Here is a 7,926-nt window from a genome sequence, read left to right as displayed (position 1 = left end):
CTCCAACTAAAATATGTTTGTGTGCGCATATTGATTTCATGCGATCACAATCCAAACTCATTTGTGAACCTTGTTAAGGTATACATCGGCCGAACTCACAAGTGTTTCTATCTCAATATTGTTGTCAAATTTAGTTGATCAAAACTATATCTTGATTTCTAATCTACATTTAGTCAAGTCTCGGTAGGATTAGAAGTGTGTAGTTCAGAATCGGACGTCACTGCGTTCTACCATTGGAAGTCGAAAATCAACCGAAGATTTTGGAGAACCTCTTCAACAAAAGGTAAGTGAAGACTGAACCACCTTATTCTCAAGTTATATCTATCCTTCTATCTATGAGACGTTGTCGCATGACTAATTAGACTACTGTTAGAAGGCGAAGATCAACTGAAGACATTTGGAGAACTTCATCGACAAAAGTTATATGAAGACCGAACCAACCTATTACTCAAGTATTCACCTTTCAATTTATGATATTAAGTCGCATGACTAAGTGGACTTTAAAGTACTGCACAATAGAAATTTCGAGTCAAGTTTATCTTGTTAGTTATTTTGAAATATGAATGACTAAGCTTAAGAACATTTGTTCAAAATTTGATAAAAAATTGATTAAGAACAATTTATTGTTTATGACCTAAATCATGATTCAATTTAATCATAAAATTATCAAGAACATTGATATGTGTCATTGAATTTATTCGGAAATGTTTCAAATCGATTATTAGAGATATGTAGAACTACTGTAAATATGGATACATGACAATACACATATCATTTCACGTAGTGGCGTAACTATTATAGGTACGGAGCTGTAGTACACGTACCGGTGTATCTATAGTTCTGCAACGGCCTTGGGTACACATACCCTCGTATGGGTACCAAAATTTTCTCTTGACTCGTGAACTCGGGAAGGTACACATATATACCTAGTTTAGATACCAAAAGTTCCTGAAATGTTTTTGTCTTAAGGGTACACAGACTCGGTATACATAAGGCTAGTTTGGCATTGCTATGAGTTTTAGAAAAGTGCTTTTCTGTTGTGCCGTGGAAATAAATCGGCATGACGTTTGGTAAACAATAATTTAAAAGCACTGTGAAATTAACAAACTGTAATTTATGTTTCGTAAACTTGTATTAAAGTGTTGGTGATGTAGTTAATGACGAAACTAGACATATTTCAAAAGTTAATTTTAAATACACTTTAATTATAATAAATTATATTTTTTAAGATAATTGTTAGGGAGAAAGCCACTTTTATTATAGGGAAATCTGATTTCTTGTCTATATGGGGTGGATTAAAAAAATGCTTCTCCTCTCATCAATAATTATTTTTTTTGTTTTAGATGGAAAAGTTATATTTTGGCATTTCTTCTCCGGTCTATAAAAGCCAGTAATGCAATTTATGATCGGTAAAGTTATATGTTGGAAGTTCAAAAGGCATGAACTCGGCATTACGGCTAGAATAGGCCGATCAAAAAGAGGCTAAAAGCCAACAAAACAAACAAACTAAAACAATACATTACAACAAGACTAAATGGACACAAAAGAAAATGAATTACAGGCGAACGAAGAATTGAGTTTTGGAGTGTAAAACAAGCACATTCATTTCATTACATTCAACAAGTGATTTGACAACACATAAGCTATTCTGCATTTAAACCTACCAAACCAAAAATTGCAAAATCAAATCTAGATAGAGATTTTGTCCCAGTTAATCGTTCACAGCCCTTCCTGTCTCTTCTGTCATTTGCTATTTTTGAGAGCGCTCATGTGGTTCTTTATAGAGCTAACCATTCCCGTCCTTAGTCGACAACCACAGTTGAGAAGGCCTCTGTAGTTGAATGTGATTTACAGAAAGCCGGATCTCCACTGGCCGTGGAACTGAGTAATATCCATTAACTGGGTCGGTTAATGCTTTTTTTGGTTTGTGATGTTCAGGGTATGCAGGCCTTGTTCAAATTTATGATTTCTTTAACTTAAGCATCGTTTTGGATTAGACGGGATGGACTAACAAAATATGTGGTTCTTTCGTTGGATTCTAAAACTGCGAATAAGTGATTAGTGAAGCTCTTCATTGCACGGTCTAGATTTATCACAAATACGATCACTTTCTTCCATTGGGTTTCAATTTCTAATGTGTTGAGATTAAGAATAGCATACTACAGTACGTATTTGATATTACTAGGGATTATGTAAAGGGTGACACGGAGTAGTCAGTTTATTTTTAAATCCACCCGAAGTCAAATAAGCTTGACATAGGTCAGCTTTCCCTCTAGTAAAACCGGCTTTCCCTCTATCAATTTACATTTTTAATTCTAATATATTTAACAAAATATAAGTAATATTTATTTATTTTATTATTATTTAATAAAAATAATTTAATTATGTTTGCTTAGAAAATATTATTATATTGTAATTATTATTTATTATTTTAAAATAAAAAATAGAGAAATAAAATAGAAGTTAAAAATATATTGGTAAGTGTATAATATTCAAGGATAAAACTTGTCTTTATAATAAAATAACAAGGTTAAAATGGAGAATCAATTAAATCAAATTATGTGGGTCCACAACTTCTACTTTTCCAGCTTTTAAAAGCTAATGTTGAGTAGCTTTTAAAAGAAGGCCTAAAATGAAAGTGCTTCTCTCCAAAAGCACTTTGAAAAAAATTTACCAAACACAATTATTGGTAAAAGTTTGTTACAAATTTGTTACAAAGTGCTTTTGGTTGAAAAAAGGCAATCCCAAACGGGGCTATACCATGACAAAAATTGTTAGAGCACTGCTCGGTCAAACTCCCATGCGTTGCTATCTCAAGCATGGTTGTCAATGTTAGTGATCAAAATTATAAGTCTTGATTTCTAGTCTCTTATAGCTAAGTCTCAGACTAGGATAGTAAGTGTAGTTGAGCTCAAGGACTTCATGTCGATTCATCATACAAGTAGAAGATTTACTCAAGGAACCGGTGGAACTTCTCGACAAAAAGGTATGTGGAGACTTGAACTTATCTATCACTCAAAAGTCTATCTATTCTATTTCCTACTCTTTGAGACAAAAGTCGTATGCTATATATATAGACTAGACAATACACATTTGGTATTTCGAGCCGAGTATACCTCGTCTATCTATATCTCGAAATATGTGTTGGTAAGCTTTTCGCTTCGACCAAGTTTATCTTTACCTAGTGACGAAAGTCATGAATGTTTCAATCACTTTGGAAATTGCTTTGACGAGAAATAGTGTAACAACTATATAACGTCCTCTAAGAATGTTTCAATGATTGGAATGAGAGGTTAAATTACATAACCAATGGATTCCTTGAACCGAAGTTTTCGAACTTTGTTGATCAAGAGAACCGGAAGTATGGAAAATTCCAAATCCGCAAACTCAGTCCGCGAACTGCCGAAGTTTTCAAACCCGAGAATTTCTGATGGAGTTGACAAACTACTTGCGTGAGCCAAGTCCGCGAACCCAGTCCGCGAACCGGCGAAGTTCTCAAACCCGAGAATTTATGCTGGAGTTTGTAAACTCTATCCGGTGTCTTAAGTGCGCGAACATAGTCTGCGAACTTGAGAAGGTTATATATCTAAAGATGATTTCTGAACTTAATCTTAAAAGACTAAGGAATGCATTTGCAAACCGTGGCTATTAAAGTTCATGAACCGATTCAAGTGAATCAAATCATCTTTGCTTCAATTGTGTTTTGTGTAGTTACATAAGATTTCCTTGCAATTGAACAACTCTCTTAACTAATTCATTTGAGTCATTTGAACTAGTTATGGTGAAGAAGAACATGGTTGGTATAAAATGCTCATATGGTTAATCTCTTGGGTAGACTATTGTTGAACCAACAATGTACACGTCTGGGTGCGGTTAACAAACCTAGAAGCGTACAGTATGTTAGAGCATAGCTCGGTCGACCTCGCATGCGTTGCTATCTCAAGCATGTTTGTCAATGTTAGTGATCAAAACTATGAGTCTTGATTTCTAGCCTACATAGCTAAGTCTCGGACTAGGATAGAAAAGTGTAGTTTAGCTCAAGGACTTCATGGCGGTTCATTATACAACGACGAAGATCTACTCAAGGAACCATGGAAATTCATCAATAAAAAGGTATGTGGAGACTTGAATTTATCTATCAGTCAAAAGTCTATCTCTTATATCTCCTACTTCTTATGATACAAAAGTCGTATACTATATAGACTGGATCATACACATTTGATATTTCGAGCCGAATATATCTCGCCTATCTATATCTCAAAATCATGTGTTGGTAAAGCGTTTCGCTTTGATCAAGTTTATCTTCACCTAGTGACGAAAGTCATGAAAAGTTTCAATTACTTTGAGAATTGCTCTGACGTGAAACGGTCTGTGAATAACGGCTATATAACGTCCTCTCAGAATGTCTCAATGATTGGAATGAGAGTTTAGATTACATAACCATGTATTTCTTAATCCGAAGTTTTCGAACTTTGTTGATTGAGAGAAATCGGAGGAATTGGCTTTTCCAAGTCCGCGAACCCAGTCCGCGAACTGACGGAAGTTCTCATACCGAGAATTTTTGCTGGGATTTTCCAAAAACTCGTTTTTGTGTAAGTCTGCGAACTCAGTCCGCGAACCTAGTCCGCGAACTGGAAGAAGTCTCTTTGCCGATATTTTCTGCTGAGTTTGGAAAACTCTGCCGGTTGTCTTAAGTCCGCGAACTTGTTTGTGAGCTTAAGTGGTTATGATCTAAAGATGTGCTCTGAACATGAAACTTCAATTACTAAGGAATGCTTTATGCAAACCGTGGTTATAAAGTTCATGAGACGATTCTTCGAATCGAATCATCTTTGTTTCAATTGTGTCTTGTGTAGTTACATAAGATCTCATAGCAATTGAACAACTCTTTAACTAGTTCATTTGAGTCAATTGAACTAGTTATGGTGAAGAAGAACAAGGTTAATATGAAATGCTCATATGGTTAACCTTTTGGGTTACTATGTTGAACCAACATACACGTAACGTTTAGGCATGGTTTTCACAAACCCAGTAAACGTCTACCCAAGTATGTGTGCCAAGCTAAGTTTTCGATCTAACAGTTGAGAAATATTAGCTTGAATCTAAATCAGGTTTTCATCCAACGGTGAATATGGATTGCTTTGTAATTAAGGCAAAACCCTAATTTGAAGGCTATATAAAGGAGACATATCTAGCATTGTGCAAAACTAATACCCACACGTCTGTGTGATACTAGTGCGCTCGCTAGAGTCGATTCTCCTTTAACCTTTGGTTTTCTTCTCTAAAACCAGGTTAACGACTTAAAGACTTCATTGGGATTGTGAAGCCAGACCGATACTACTTTTATCGTAGTTGTGTGATCTGATATTGCATCTTCTATCGTACGAGTACAATATATTGATTGGCTTGAGATCGTGAGAGTTCTCCGATAGGCAAGATAAAGAAGTTACAAACATCTTCGTCTCACTGTTTGTGATTCCTCGACAAATTCGCCGGTGTAGTCAGGAAGGATTGTAGAGAGGTGATTGATTAATATAGGCTGTTCTTCGGGAATATAATACCGGATTATCAATTGGTTCCTGTTCACCTTGATTTTCATATCTTAAGACGGAACAAAACCTAGGGTTTTTCTGTGGGAGACAGATTTATCCTTTGATAGACTTTTCTGTGTGAGATAGATTTGTTTATTATCAAGTCTACAATTTTGGGTTGCAGCAACTCTTGGTTGTGGGTGAGATCAGCTAAGGGAATCAAGTGCGTAGTATCCTGCTGGGATCAGAGGCGTAGGAGTACAACTGTACCTTGGATCGGTGGGAGACTGATTGGGGTTCAACTATAGTCCAGTCCGAAGTTAGTTTGGAGTAGGCTAGTGTCTGTAGCGGCTTAATACAGTGTGTATTCAATCTGGACTAGGTCCCAGGGTTTTTCTGCATTTGCGGTTTCCTCGTTAACAAATCTTCTGGTGTTTGTCTTATTTCTTTTCCGCATTATATTTTATATAATTGAAGTAATACAGGTTGTGCGTTCGTGATCATCAATTGGAAATCCGACCTTTGGTTGTTGATTGATATTGATTGATCCTTGGACATTGGTCTTTGGTACCGTCCAAGTATTCCTTGTGTTTGATTAGGACTCGCTTATTTCTATTAGATTGAGTAATATCAAAACAAGAGAGAGATATTAACTCCTTGATATACTTTTATCTATATTGAGTCTGACTGTCTAGTTGATTCTCTAGCAAAGTATTTTGGAGTTAGTCCATACAGATTGTTAAGCGAAATATTGGATGGTGTTGTTAGACCCCCGCTTTTGACAGTCATTTGTGTATAACAAGCTAAGGTTTTGATCCAACGGTTGAGAAATATTATCTTGAATCTAAATCAGGTTTTCATCTAACAGTGAATATTGATTGCTTTATAACTAAGGCAAAACTCTGATTTGAAAGGCTATATAAAGGAGACATCTAGTATTGTGCAAAACTAATCCCCACACCTTACGTGTGATACTAGTTTGCGTGCTAAAGTCGATTCTCCTTTAACCTTTGGTTTTCTTCTTCTAAAACCAAGTTAACGACTTAAAGACTTCATTGAGATTGTGAAGGCAGACCGATACTACTTTTATCGTAGTTGTGTGATCTGATCTTGTATCTTCTATCTTCTATCGTACGAGTACAATCATATTGATTGGCTTGAGATTGTTTGATTTCTCCGATAGGAAAGATATAAAAAGTAATCACAAACATCTTCGTGTCGTTGTTTTTGATTCCGCAACATCTTTTTTCGCTACCATACGATTAAGATTGTTGTGAGGTGATTGATTAATCTAGGTTGTTCTTCAGGAATATAAGACCGGATTATCAATTAGTTACTGTTCACCTTGATTATTATCAAAAGACGGAACAAAAACTTTAAGGTTTTTCTGTGGGAGACAGATTGATCCTTTGATAGACTTGTCTGTGTGAGACATATTTGTTTATTTTTAAAGCCTGCGATTTTGGGTCGTAGCAACTCTTAGTTGTGGGTGTGATCAGTTAAGGGAATCAAGTGCGCAGTATCCTGCTGGGATCAGAGGCGTAGGGAGTACAACTGTACCTTAGATCAGTGGGAGACTGATTGGATCAGAGGCGTACGAAATTATCTTGGAGTAGGCTAGTGTCTGTAGCGGCTTAATACAGTGTGTATTCAATCTGGACTAGGTCGCAGAGATTTTCTGCTTCTGCGGTTTCCTCGTTAACAAAATTTCTGGTGTCTGTGTTTTTTCAGTTTCCGTATTATATTGTTTATCTTTATAATTGAAATAATACAGGTTGTGCGTTTAGATCATCAATTAGATTAATCTAACCTTTGGTTGTTGATTATCATTGATTGATCCTTGGACATTGGTCTTTGGTACCGTCCAAGTTATTCCTTGTGTTTGATTAGGACTCGTTGATTTCTATTAGCTTGAGTAAATCAAAACAAGAGAGAGATATTAACTCCTTGAGATACTTTTACCTAGATTGAGTCTGATTGTCTAGTTGATTCTCTATAAAGTGTTTCAGAGTTAGTCCATACAGATTCCTAAGAGAAATATTGTGTGGTGTTGTTAGACCCCCGCTTTTTCAAAAATAACTCACGAACTGGAAGTAAGTACACGTACTTACCCAGTCAAATATTTTCAGATACATCATAATTGTTTCTATGAGATAATTAACGTTTGAACAACTCTCTAAAAACACCTCTAGACATATTTGATCACATTATAACATATGGTTGTGACTTAACATTAAAGTATAAAAGTGTTTTATGAAAATGGTTAAACTTGTAGTTCGTCTGGCTAGTTTCGGCTAACCTTTCAGGAACAAGTCATTATACAAGGTTCGGTTATGGTTCATCCTAACCAGAGTGTATATTCTGTTGTGTTTATCTCAAGTCGATTTTTTCTCTA

This window comes from Papaver somniferum, chromosome 9, assembly GCF_003573695.1.
Source record: "Papaver somniferum cultivar HN1 chromosome 9, ASM357369v1, whole genome shotgun sequence".
NCBI classification, from domain to species: Eukaryota; Viridiplantae; Streptophyta; class Magnoliopsida; order Ranunculales; family Papaveraceae; genus Papaver; species Papaver somniferum.
Note: the sequence above shows the minus strand (reverse complement) of the source record.